This window comes from Globicephala melas, chromosome X, assembly GCF_963455315.2.
Source record: "Globicephala melas chromosome X, mGloMel1.2, whole genome shotgun sequence".
Classification (NCBI taxonomy): domain Eukaryota; kingdom Metazoa; phylum Chordata; class Mammalia; order Artiodactyla; family Delphinidae; genus Globicephala; species Globicephala melas.
The window spans coordinates 123,938,732-123,952,634 of record NC_083335.1 but is presented as its reverse complement, the minus strand read 5'-3'; the positions used below and the strand labels follow the sequence as shown (position 1 = coordinate 123,952,634).

The 13,903-nt window shown below is 42.5% G+C and overlaps 1 long non-coding RNA gene across 3 annotated transcripts in view; it reads left to right on the top strand.

Moving 5' to 3' along the window:
* Nucleotides 1-13,903, top strand: part of LOC138842509 (uncharacterized) — a 220,836-nt gene that overhangs the window by 174,606 nt on the left and 32,327 nt on the right. For 2 of the 3 annotated variants that reach the window (XR_011377157.1, XR_011377156.1), the window contains exon 2: nt 5,757-5,849. The exons of the other annotated variant lie outside the window; for it this stretch is intronic. This is a non-coding gene — a long non-coding RNA (uncharacterized lncRNA). The remainder of the gene's footprint in view (nt 1-5,756; nt 5,850-13,903) is intronic. 3 annotated transcript variants of the gene reach the window in all.

Here is a 13,903-nt window from a genome sequence, read left to right as displayed (position 1 = left end):
ATTGGTATTCTTAGATCTAGATCTTCAGATTAAAAAAAAAAAGAAATTAATAAAATTTAGAATGTGAGTTCCAGAAGAATAGACATAAAGATGAATCTAGTTGTCCAGGCTGTTTTTTAGACAGATGTCAGACCCTAGTGTAATCTTCCTATCTAATTACTCAGATACAGTTTACTCACACCTGTCAGTGGCAGCGTGACAAGCCCTAGAAGTTATGGAGATACCAGGAAACCCTGCAGATAAGCCTGTTCGCTGGTAGTAACCGTCACCTTTACGTGGGTGCAGGTCCTTTGAACGAAGGTGGTGTCTAAGCTGCTCTGAGTGACAGACCAGCCCTGACACAAGCCACCCCAGCATGCTCCTAGGACGGGTGGCATCGGCAGCACCTGAGAGCTTGCCCCCCCAGAGCCCCTGAATCAGGAGCTTGGAGTTAGAGCCCGGGGATCTGGTGTGCAGAAGCCTGCCAGCTGCTGCAGGAGCTTGGAGTTAGAGCCCGGGGATCTGGTGTGCAGAAGCCTGCCAGCTGCTGCAGGAGCTTGGAGTTAGAGCCCGGGGATCTGGTGTGCAAAAGCCTGCCAGCTGCTGCCGCTGCTTGCCGCAGCCTGAGAACCAGCGCCCGGACCGATCAGATCCCAGGCTGGTTTTTTTAAAAGATTATTTATTTTTTAACATCTTTTTTGTGGTATCGTGAGGACCCTTTTGTCTTAGAACATGCCAGTATCTGTGATGCACCCAGGGCCCACCCATGTGTGCAACACTTTATTCAGTGATGCTGTGGAAAGTCGGGTTTGGCCTTTCACGGCGGACACTGAGGGACACCTGGGCCCCTGCCAGGAGAGACTGGCATCAGTAACAGACTCCTCTCTCTCTCTGCGGCAAGTAAGTTCGGATTCCCAGTCAATCTAAGGTGCTGACCCAATGTGCCCTCACTTTTCTCAAATCTGTGTTCACCTTAAGCAAATGAACGAATCGCTACTCAGGGGTCTTAATGAGCTGCAGGTGCCTTCAGTCCTGTTCCAGCTGGTGGACTTTGAGAAGGCAGCTCCACACGTGCCAGTTAGCTTCCTTGGCTACGTCGCAAAACGAAGGCTAAAATGCAGCCATCTCTGTGAATCGTGTCACCACGAGTCTCTGAAGCTGGGCTCAGAAGGAGGCCATCCACCGGTGAGTTTCTGAGGCAGGTGTCCTTGGTCCTCAGGGACCCAGATTCAGGACACCTCCTAGGATGTTTATGACATAGGATGTTGCTTCCACGTGCAGCCGCGCACGGCAGCTTGGCACTCGTGCCGCTGGCGCTCGTTTTCTCTGTGTCCTTTCACCTACTGAGAGCCTCATCTACACACAAGACCACAAGAATCTTTTTGCCCAATTAAAAATGTCATCCTCACAGAGTGGGAAATGTACCTGTGTGTTCTCCTGAGAACATTAGTAATGCTTTCTGATACATGCAGGACAAATATATTGTGTCCTTTTCTAGGGTCAGAAAAGGTTTCTTGTGCTTCCTGTGTTATTTTTCTTGCAGTATCTTACATCGTTTGAAAGCACCTTGACATTTTTAAACTAAGTGATAACTTATGAACAGTAAAGCGCATGCCGTGTGCCCGTCTTTAGCATACAGCCTGATGTGTTTCACCTCTGTCTGCACCTGTGTAACCGATACCAAGATCGACGTCCATCTTTCGTGCAGCACCTGCCGTTGCCCTCCTGCTCCTGCCAGGCTCTCTGTCAGCTCCAGGCTGTGTATCTGCTGATTTTCCTCACCATCCATTAGTGTTGTGTGTCCTTGAAACTTCATGTGAGTGGAAGCAGGGAGTGTGAACTCTTCTCTGTCTGTCCTCTTCCTCACCCCCAACATGGTGTCAGTGTCGCCCACCCACGTGGATGCCTGGATCACTAGCTCAGTGTTTATTACTGGAAAGCACCTTGCATTTTTATCTGGGAGAGGGAAGTAGTGAGAAAACAAATTGGTTCTACTGGACTTAGATGTGAAAGCAGAGTTACTAAATGAGTCAATCCTAGGTTTTTGGTTGTGGAAATAAATACTCCAAGTGGGAGAATACCTTTGGAGGTATAATATTCTGTTCTATAATAATAATAATAATTCTATAATATTAATAATTATATATAATATTTTATATATATTATATAATAATAATTATATATAAAAATATTATATATATTATATATAATAATTCTATAATATTCTGTTTCCTCTGCTTTTAGATTCCTAGGGTCTCTTGGTTGAAGGGTAATTGACTCCAGTAGGTAAGTGGGTGGTGTGAGGTGCTGGAGAATCTAGACTTGTGGACAAGTAAGAGACTTCCCAGAGGCAGGGAGTGTGGCCGTGCTCTGAGGCAGCCCTCCAGGGGACAGGCAAGGAGGGGGAGGTGCGGCGAGCCACTCCCGTCTGCCCAGCACCCGCACACCTGTTTTCCTTAAAGTCATCTTTGACTCATCTCTGGGCCTGGGCCATGTTCCACAGCAACATCAAAAAGGCTCCGAGGAAGGCCAGCTTCGCCTTGGGATGTGGGTGTGATCCAGTGCTTTCTGTGGGTTAGCTCCTGCCCTGTGATTCGTGGCCGTGGGGACTGTGGATCCAACCTACTTACACCTGGATCATCGAACCACCCCTTTCTGACTCAGGAGGCCCCTAGCAAGACGGTTCTGTTTGATGCTTCGATATCCTGCACCTGCCTTAGCCCAGTCCTCCTGAGTGTCCCCCCACCCCTGACTGCCTGGCCTGCACACTCCATCCCTGCCTTTCAGCCCTGCTTACTTCTCCTGTATCATCACCTGCACATGTGCCATCCTTTCTGCTCAGAGGGTTGCCTGGGTGACTGTGACTCTAGAGGGAGAGGATCCATGCTCTCTGGGCATTGTTCATCCTCTAGTCACATCCTCAGGGCAGCCCCAAGCTGGTGTCTGAGGAAGCACTTTGTTCAGCAGCCCAGGTGACCGTGTTCCCCAAAAGTACACTGGACAGACACAAGGAACCTTTTCCCCGTTGTTATGTGGCCGGTGGTTTCAGTGGGGTAGTGTGTGATTTTTGTCCCCTCTCCCCAAGGGGTGTTTGACAGTATCAGGAGATACAGCTGGGAGGTGGCAGGGGCTACTAGCATCTAGTAGGGGGAGGCCAGGGATGCTGCCACACTTTGAATGCACAGGATAGACCCTGACAACAAAGAATTATCTGGCTCCAAATGCCAAGAGTGACAGGTTTGAGGGACCCTGATGTTAAACAACTTGGGATACAAGCTTGTGGTGAAAATGAAGGCATAGAGGAGGTAGATACAGAGAGGGAGAAAGATGGAATTGTCACGTCAAGAAGTTACGAGCTGAATTGGCAGGGTGAGAAGTAGTTTCACATATGCACTGAAGACAGGCTAGATTGGGTAAATGTAGATGAGGGTGAACATAGTCAATTAAAAATTATATAAGTGGCATTAAGGTCTAGAAAGCTCGGGATGATGCTTGTAGGGTTGTGAGTAGGAAACCAATCTTTATAAGGAGAAAAAGAAAAAAGCTGTGAAGGAGAGCCTTGAACTTGGGGAAATCCTGTTGATGTGTTGGGACATCACCCATAGGTAGTTTGTATCCGCTGACAGCGCTGGAGGATGGGAGCAGCCTTGTTTGTGATTCTAAATCAATCGTATCAAAGCAAAGGCAAAACTAACAGAGCCTTTTGTGCCAGCTTTTAAAAAGAGATGAGTCTTGGAAGAGAGAACCTTCTCAATGATCAGCCATGCATTATTGAAGGAAGCTAAGGGGGTAGCAGGAGAAGAGCAAACTCTTTCTTCCCACTGGCTGGCATTCTTGTCTACTTCTGATGCCTCCCATGGGAGTCACCACTTGTGACTTTGTTTCAGGCGCACATGACTCTTCCTAAAGAAGCCTAAACATCCTCCTCTGCCTCGAGCAACTAAGATGGAGCGTAAAGGAGACTGTCCTTGGAAGGAAAAGTTAAGCACAAATGCTAGGATTCTGAAGCAAGAAAACGGCTTGACATTAGACGTCCAATTGTGGGGAATTTTTGGACCATTCACATCACTGTTTGCTTTTGTTGGCAAGGTTAGCTTAGAGCAAGCAAAGCACTTTGAAGTATTTTGTTTAGACAGGAGGAATGAGGAATTCATAGACTTTGAGTTGGAGAGGACTTCAGAGGTTTTCAACCTGGTCTCCCACCCAATGGAAGAATTCTCTTCCATGGTCGCCATTGGCCTCCAGCCTTGGCCCAGCGTCCCGACGTCCCAGTGTTCCTGCCTTTCATGGGTCGGCTCTCTGTTTGGCAGCCCTGGTCATTAGGACTATTTTTTCAGCCTTGGGATTTCACCTCCTTTGCTCTGGGCTTTCTCTCTGAGCAGGAGAAATGAGAGCTCCTGCACTGATGACTAACTGGGCAGTGGTTCAGGAAGGGTCCTGGGCAGGACTGAGGATTCTCCACTCGCTGAGAAATAAACATGGAACGACTTTTATTTTCTCTAGTGACAGCTGTCCTGGGGATCTCTGGAGCCCCTCTTTTCTGTTCGATGTTGAAATCTCTTGAGGATGTCTTTTATGGTATCTTATTTAATTCCTATTACTTAAAGACTGTACCTGTACTGCTGTCCATCTTGAACGTAAATTTCTTAAGTAAAAACTCTTCCTTCTTGTGCAACCCCCAAGCTGGCTGGACTTGGGGACTCTGAGGCCTGGAGGGCGTGGCATTGAGGACAGGCCCTGCACTCTGACTCCGTCTCTGTCTGAACTCCCCTGGTATTGGTGCAAACGTGAGCTGGGTGGAGGGAAAATACCAGACGCTTCTCTCCGTCACTGCCCTTGGCCGAATGTTTCAACCCTCTCTATTGTCTTTGATACCCCAGGCCTGCAAATATTTCAGCACAACTTTCATGTATTCTTTCCTTCCATTGCTTCTCATATAACAAGGCCTCACATACTTTATATTTTAGTTCCCTCAGATTAAAGAGTCTACCAGTAAAAAAAATATGAAGTATTCATATTTATAAGACTATCAGCTCTTCCCAGAGTGTGTTCCACCTCACGAAACAGAACAAAATGTAACTGCCCACATTGGCACATAGAAACTGCATTCTATGGTGAAACAGTTTTAGGAAAATGCTTCCTTCTGTGTTTTTGCCCCTTCCTTTTCACTGAGGATTTCCATTGCATGTTAGCATATTAAAATCCCCAGTAGCCTTGCTTCACGTTGACCCCAGCTTGTCTTAAACTTAATTGGCCATGGAGCCGTTTTTATCACATAAAGTGTATTACACACACAGTGCGTAACCCTCTAATACATATTCATATACATCTAGTAACAAAATATGTAACCGAACAATGTGTGCAAATTATACTGTTCCTAATATTCACCGTCTTAAGTTATAGACCAAAGTACAAATATTGTTAGAAATCCTGAGTCTGGCTGAATCTTCAGGTACCCCATTAGGAGACCCCCAAAGGTTTCTAGCTTGAGCTTCTAGCTCTCTGAGTTCTAGGCCACGTGAGGGTTTAACTGCTGGCTTGAGCCATTTCAGGTTTATAATCTCACCTTACTTTTGTAAAGGGACCATTTTTTTTCTTTTTACAAATACTTCCCCTCGCACATCATTTTCCTTTTTAGTCTCTCTTCACCAACCAATTTCAGACACATACAAGAACTATGTAATGTGTTGCTCCAAGGTGGAGGAAAACCTGGTGAGAGGCTCAAAGCTCGGTTTTGTGGAAGAGAATTTGCTAAATTCCTTCATCTTCCTTTTCAGCATGAGTTCATGGGCTCAGCCTGGAATACCTACCTCCCAGAGGGCAGGGAGGAGTGAGGCCTGCCTTCAAGCATTAGCCAGGAGGTCGGAGAGGTAAGCCTCAGCCTACCTGCATTTACTGAAAGGTCCTCGCCACTTCTGCCCGCCCACGTTGGCTTAGGTCAGTATTAGGTGCCGTGAGCAAAGTGAAATGTAGCACAAGAACCAATCACACATGAACTGGAGGATTCAGAACTTCAGAAGAGGAAATCAGCATGTTAGTAATCTTCTGGGAAACCCAGACATGCTTAAGGGGGCTGAAGAGGTTAGATAGCAGGTATTTTGACAATGTAGCTTACATTTGCTGTCAAAACCGAGTCAAAAATGGCAAATAGCTGGGTTTTCAGAGAATTTGAAATGGCAACATTTAGATAATTAGTGCAGTACGGACAGCTAGTTGTCCCGTAAATTACTCAGGAATGCTATTTTTCTTAATACTAAAACCTCTGATTTTTAAGTGGGTACCTAGGCTCCCAGAATGAAGACTACATTTCCCACTCAGCCGGGCAGCTTGTTGAGGTCCCGTAGCTAAGCTTTGGCCAGTGGGCCAGATGTGGACACGATGTGAAAACCCTGGACTGTGGCTTTAAAAGAAAGGAGTCTGCCTTCTCGTTGGCACAGGGGTGGTTAGGGGTTCAAACTGGCAGTTATGCTCATGAGACACAGTCTGGTTTAATCTAATATTTACTTAGATTTTAAAGTATTTTTATGTTAAAAATAATCACAGATTCAAAAGAAATTGCAAAAAAAAAAAAAAATGTACAGGAAGTCCCATGTAAGCTTCACCTGGTGTCCACAGTGGTAGTATCTTCTGTAACAACCATAGTGTCATGTAAACACTAGGAAATTGACGTTGGTACCATCCGCAGAGCGTATTCAGGTTTCACCAGTTTCCATGCACTGGCGCGTGTGTGTATTTTATCGCACGTGCAGATTCTTGTTACCACCACCATGATCAAGACACGGAACTCTTCCGTCAGCACAAGGGCCCCTCACGCTACGCTTTTATAGCCACACCCATCCCTAAACCCTGGCAACCACTAATCTGTTTTCCATGTCTATGATTTTGTCATTTCTGGAATGTCATTTAAATGGCATCGTAGAGTACAGGATCGTTTGAGACTGGCTCCCCCCCCCCCCAGTATTGTTCATTCAGATGGTTCGCTTGAGAATTGTCCAAGCTGTTGTGTGTATTAGTGGGCTGGTTAGTTTTTTGTTTGTTTTAATTTTTATTAGAGTACGGTTGCTTCTTTTTTTGTTGTTAATTTTTATTGGATGGTTAGTTTTTAAGATGATGTGGGACAAGATCTGTAAGTAGAAGAGATCTTGCATTTTCTCTGGAAGCTCAGCAGCTCCCCCAAGAACCCAGCTTCCCTGGTCTCCTTGGCTACACAGAGCATGGGTGGTTCATGCATGTGAAAACAAAGATCTTGATGTAGAAAAGCTGCTGCCTCAGTTTCCCATCTACCTTTTACATCATGACGGAAAGACACAGTAGAGGGCACCTCAATCCCTACTGACTTTATGCAGCAGGGCCACTGTGCCAGTCTGGAATTAGTGCAGGACAAAAGTCAACTTTTATCTTGTTTAAACCATTAACAACACGAGCCTCTTTTACAACACTCTGATCCACTATACTTAAATACAAACTCCAGATGGAGGTTTTTTTCCCTTTGGGATTGGGTGAAAACAAATTCAGTACCCTTATAATCATGAATAAGGCTAAGGGACAGTCTGTCAAACTACCCAGTGCTAAGCACATAGTTAATAGCTAGAGCTAGCAATAGAGATTTGCAGATCTGCAAATCATTGAAGGCTTGGAGGAGACAGGCATCATTTATAAGACTCTACAATCATGCAGTTCATGATTGGAAAAGCCAGAGGGTCATGGAGACTTATAATAGATTATCTGTTATTAAATAAAGCAATAGAAAGGGAAAACTTTTTGACGTGGTTCACATTTCTAAATAAATAACTAATAAATAACTTTGCTGACGTATACATGGCAGCAACGCAGTCCAATTGGTAAGATGTCTCAGAGTCAGACTGCCTTCATTTTACAAGTGGGCACAATATACCTTTGCTCACCTGGGTCAGGGTTATGCCAAAAGATAATAATTGCACATAACTCAGGTGGACAAGATACAGGACATATGGAGGTCACTCTTAGACCTGTACGTACCCCATTATATTGATGATACCCTCGTTAAAAGAAAATTTACAGGAAGATAAAACGTATTATTCAGGGACTGAAAAACTAGAGGATGGAATCTTAACACAGAAGAAAATAAAAAGGAACTCATAATTAAGATATATTAGGATATAATTTGGAGCTCTGAGGCAATGCAAATTGTAAAAGGAATTAAGGGGGAAAAATGGTAAAGTGAACAGACCCTCATTTGCCCTGCAGCAAACAGGAGCTGCTTCTCGAGGATTCTTTGGCCTGTGTATGTCTGTTCTTAATATGGGGGTGCCCTTTACACCATTTAAAAAATACCTTGGGGAAAGAAGAATTGTATCTGGAATCTAGATTAGTTACAGATGGCTGCAGAGCAGTGTGCCTTTGGTGCCCCAGTCTTACATGAATCCACTTTTGAAGTGTAGGTATTTGCATCTCCCAGTAGGTGGATGGTGTCTTCCAGGTTGGAAAGGATTGATTAATTGCAACTTGTGGGGTTTCAGCTCAGATTCCAGGGGCTTTAGGCAAACTATACAATCTTGGAAAAACAATGACTCTCTGAAATCAAGGCCTAATGGGATGGCTGTTACAACGCTATGAATGGGGCAGCTACTTACGCAGAGGTCTGATTAAATTCAGAGCAGCGTGTAGGGATCGGCCAGATTTTCCCAACTGGAAAGCCAGTGGGCATCAGGAGAGAGGCCCTGGAGGTGTGTCTGCACTTTATGATGGGATGAGCAGTCAACACCAGCATGGTCGTGACTCCAAGCACTGCCCATCTTCCTAACTGGAAAGAGACATCTGACCACGGGGACAAGTCTGAGAGGTTTATAGAGGGAACAGAAAAGGCAAATGTAGTGCCTTCATAACCAAGAATGTGTCTTAATGGAAGAGCTGTTCTCCACCTCGTGAAGGGATAGTCCCTTGACATGCAAGGTCCTGGGGGCAGAACAAAAGGCAGAGAAATTACATGACTCATCATTTCATAGTTTTGAAGGTTTGAGAGTGGAGGTAGAAACAAAACAGAAGATCTGTTTGGAGACAGGAACTCTGGGAAACAGAGATTAATAGGGCAAAACCAATTTGGATATTTCATGAAGCCCTTCCAAAAGGGAACTAAAAAAGTAATGATTAAGTACATAACCTCACTAACGCCATAACAACTCCGTGTAAAAAGAAAGGGCAAAGGCAACAGGAAGTACCCCGTTACCTGGTCCTTTCACAGAGTGGTTAAAAGTTGGGCTCACTGGAAGTCTGTGCATTTCAATTTTGGCGTTATGAGCAAATGGAGAGAAAAGGGGCAGTTGTCATAAAGAGGAGTTTTACTTTTATATAGGTCAGGTCAATAACGTTTTATTTTCTTTTATATCTTATTGATTTTATATCCGAGTAAAAAGACCTCCTCTGTTCCCAGTTTATGAAGATATTTAGTTGTGTTTTCTTCTAGCACTTTGATGGTTTAATAACTGTAGACTTAAATGTTTGATCTGTTGGGAATTCATCCTATTGTGTGGTGTGAAGTATAGATCCAATACCTCATGGTTAACCCTTGTCTCAACATTATTTAGCAAGGAGTTCATTTTTCTCTAGCAATTCAAGATGCCGCCATTATCATGTATTAAATCTCCTTAGGTATTGTGTCTATGTCTGGACTTTCTATTTAATTCCATTAATCAGTCTCTTCATAAGCCATTTATGGCTTCATGATATATTTTAATTAACCTGGCCTGGTTAATTAAATGAATAGGGCCTGGCCTCTGTTTGCTTTTCCGGATTAAAGTTTTCCTACGATTCTGTTTATTTTGCACATAACCATCAGAATCAGCTTTCTGATGACTCTCACCACTCTGTCCTCCCGCCCCCGCCAAAGTTGGTGTTTTTACTGGAATGTTGCATTTGTTAAAACATAGGGTGGGCTGACATCTTTACAGTGTTGAGTCTTCTTCGCCAAGAGCACCATGTGTATTTCCATCTATGCAGACCTCTTTTATGTCTTTTATGTTAATGGAGTTTTTTTTTTAAGTTTCCTTCTAACTGGTGTTCACATTTCTTGTGTGTTGTTAGATGTTTTACCTTTCACTGCTATTGTATAAGCATTTCAGTCAGTAGTTTTTCTAAGCTTTTTAAAGAACATATATCAGAGCTATTGATTTCTGACTATTGATTTTGTGATCCTGTTATGTTACAGCGTTCTCTTTAGTTTATTGTAGATTTTTTTTGGTTTGTTTCCATACCTTTTCCTGGTACACAGTCACATTTGCAAATACAGACGATTTCACCTTTGCTCTTTAACTTTATATTTAGTATTTTTCTCTTATATAATTTAATTGGCTAATACCTCTATTAAAATATTATATCGTAGAGGTGACGGGGCAGATGCTTCTTTTTCATTGCCATTAATACTTAGCCTAAGTTTATTATATTTTATCAAGTTAAAGGATGTTCCTCTATTACTACTTAATTGAGTTCTTTTGATAAAGAATGATGCTTGAATTTTGAAATATGCCCTTTTCAGTATCTGTAGAGATGATCATTTAATTTTTCTACTTAGATCCATAATATGAGGAAATATAGGCTTCGTATTGAGCTAATGTTTAACTATCCTTTTATTTCTGAGAGAAAATATGCTTGATCGTGTTGCATTATTTCATTAAAGTGCTGTGGGATTCTGGTGCTAATACTTCACTGGAATTTTTGCATTAATATTTACAATTTACAATTATAATTTATTTACAATTTATGGCATTTAAAATGATAATATTTACACTTTACAGTATTTACTATTGCAATATTGTTGATTTTGGAATAAATGTTATATTCACTTCATTAAAAGAATTTTTCCTTCTTTTTCTGTGCCCAAGAACAATTCAGATAACTTTGGATTTATCTTTTCTTTAAGGTTTGGCAGAATTTGTCTGTGGAACTCCCTGCCTGTTGTTGTTATTATTTGGTGAATTGCTCTATTTTCTCTATTACTTCCATTTAAATGATCTGATTTTCTGTCTTGTTAATTTTGATATTCTGTGTTTTCCTAGAAATCATTCATTCTCTCCAGGTTGAATCTCTGATCATCATTATTATTCTCTCTTTAGTTTTATATATTCTCCTTTATTTATTTATTTGGCTGCGTTGGGTCTTTGTTGCTATGCGCGGGCTTTCTGTAGTTGTGGCGAGTGGGGGCTACTCTTGGTTGTGGTGTGCGGGCTTCTCATTGTGGTGGCTTCTCTTGTTGCGGAGCATGGGCTCTAGGTGCACAGGCTTCAGTAGTTGTGGCGCATGGGCTCAGTAGTTGCGGAGCACAGGCTCTAGGCATGAGGGTTTCAGTAGTTGTGGCTCGCGGGCTCTAGAGCGCAGGCTCAGTAGTTGTGGCACACGGGCCTAGTTGCTCTGCAGCATGTGGAATCTTCCCAGATCAGGGATCGAACCCATGTCCCCTGCATTGGCAGGTGAATTCTTAACCACTGTGCCACCAGGGAAGTCCCTATATATTCTTCTTTAAAAATGAGTTTGTCTGGGACTTCCCTGGTGGTCCAGTGGCTGGGACTCCACACTCCCAATGCAGGGGGCTCGGGCTGGATCCCTGGTCAGGGAACCAGATCCCACATGCCCCGCAACTAAAGATCCTGCATACCGCAACTGAAGATCCCGAAGGTTGCAACGAAGATCCCATGTGTGGCAAAGAAGATCCCGCGTGCTGCAACAAAGACCTGGCGCGGCCAAATAACTAAATATTTTTTAAAAATGAGTTTGTCTTTTAAAAGTTTTTTTCAGAAAAACTCCGAAATTAGTTTATTAGTTGTATTGTTTTGTGTTGGCAACTCATTTACTTCTTTATGGATTCCTTATGATTTCCTTTGGTTTTTTTCATTATTTTCTTTCCAAGTGTTTGAACATCATGTTTAAATTATTTGTTTTCATTCTTTCTTAAGAATAAATATTTAAGACTACACATTTTCTTCTAACGTTACTTTAAGTGCATCCCAGAGGGTCTTAAAAATAGTGGTTTTACTATCCTTGTTTTCTAGAGATTCTTCATTTCCATTCTGAATTTCCTGTGTGACTAAAGAGTCAAAAGCTGTTTTAAAATTTTTAGACCCCAAACCCGTTTATTTTTTCATTCTGATTTTGTTTATATTTTGATTATAGAGTGTTTCCTGTACTGTTTCTATTTTAAAAAATAAATTAAGCTCTTATTTACAGCCTAATATATGGTCATTTTTTTGTGTCTGCCCCGGTAGGCAACTGAAAAGACGGTGTTTTCCATTTTCAGCTTGCCAAGTTTGATGTCTTTCAGTGAGATCTACCTTCTTAATCATGTTAATGAGGTCTTCAGAAGTATATAGCTGCTCTTTCGTGGACTGGGAATGATGAATCTCTGACTCGTCATGCATTTTTGATTCCTGTAATTTCTGTTTTATGAAAGTTACTTATTTGCTGCATTAATATTTACAGCTACTATGTATTTCCTAAGAACCACAATTTTTAGTATTTTAAAGTGTCCTTCTTTGTTTTGTTAATGTCATTTTGCCAAGTTCTACTCTGTATACTCTTCAAATGGCAAGTTCAGCTCTTTTTTTTTGGTATACATCTGGCATCTTGACCATCCTGTTATATTCTGCCTTTTTCTGAAACACACTGAGTTATACGTGTGGTTGTTACTAGCAGGTGTCTTCATGAAATATGGCCCTGCCTTTCAATGAACCATGCCCCCTGGTATGCATCCCCTTATGTTGTCCCTTCCCGTTGATTCTTAAGGATTCTGGGCTGGCCCTGGGGCTTGTTTGTTTCTGGTAGGATGTGGTGGAAGTGATGCTGCCTGACTTCCGGTGCCAGGTCGAAAGAAGCCTACAGTTGTCACCTGGGTCCCTTAGAGCACTCATTCTGGGGAAGCCAGCAGCCACATAAGAAGACTGTTCTGAGACTGCCATGGTGTGAGGAATCCCAAGCTAAGCTTGTGGAGAGGCTCCTCAGAGAGAAAGAGATGCCTGACCAGCCCCTAGTGTTCCATCCTTCCAGGTGAGAGGCAGGTCATAATGGGGAGAAACCTTCCCTATCTGAGCCCTCAGATGACTTCAGCTCCAGCCACAATTTGACTACAACTGAGTGAAGGACCCCAGGAACCTCCCAGTGGAGCCAGGTGTACCTACAGAGCTGTAAATATATATATATAAAGTATGGTATTAAGCCATACTTTTGGAGTTGTTGTTATGCGTGAATAGCTTACTAAATCAGTGTGTACTTTAGAGGGTTTGGTTAAGGATGTGTTTATTAATGTTGACTCCATGTGCATTTGTTAATGAGTATTATTGTTCTCTCAAGTAAGTTTACATTTTCTATTTTAATAGCTATGTTTAGAAAAAATCTCTCACTAAGTGGTCTGTGTGCTTTGCTTTTTGTGCATACGCTGTCTTAGAAGACGCCTGTGTTTGTTGTAAGGGTTACTTTTACACAACACATGTAACCTTTTGTTTCTTTATACATCATTTACTATTTTTCTACTCTAAGTAATGTAAAAATAGCAAATTTCCCTTCCTTCCTCTTTCTTTCTTCTACCCTTTGATTTCAGTCAATAATATAATTTTTAGCATTTACCTTTGTACTTTCCTAAATGATTGTACTTCCATGCTTTCAGCGTTAAAATGGCAAATCATTTTTATACAGTGATACTCTGAAGGCAGAACCAGACTGCTCGACAGTTGAGGCTGTTTACTCCAGGTTTGTCTTTCATGTCAAGTGATGGAATGGTAATGAGTCACATCTTGAACCCTTCTCCGAAGCAGTTCTGCCGCCCAACTTGCTGATTCTTATACGTCCTTGTACACCAACACGTGTATCGAACAGCACTTATGTCTTTAATTAATATGCCTTCACCAGTCCATTTCAGTAACAATATCTGAAGTGCCTGAAAGCTACCTCTGAGGTGTGAGTT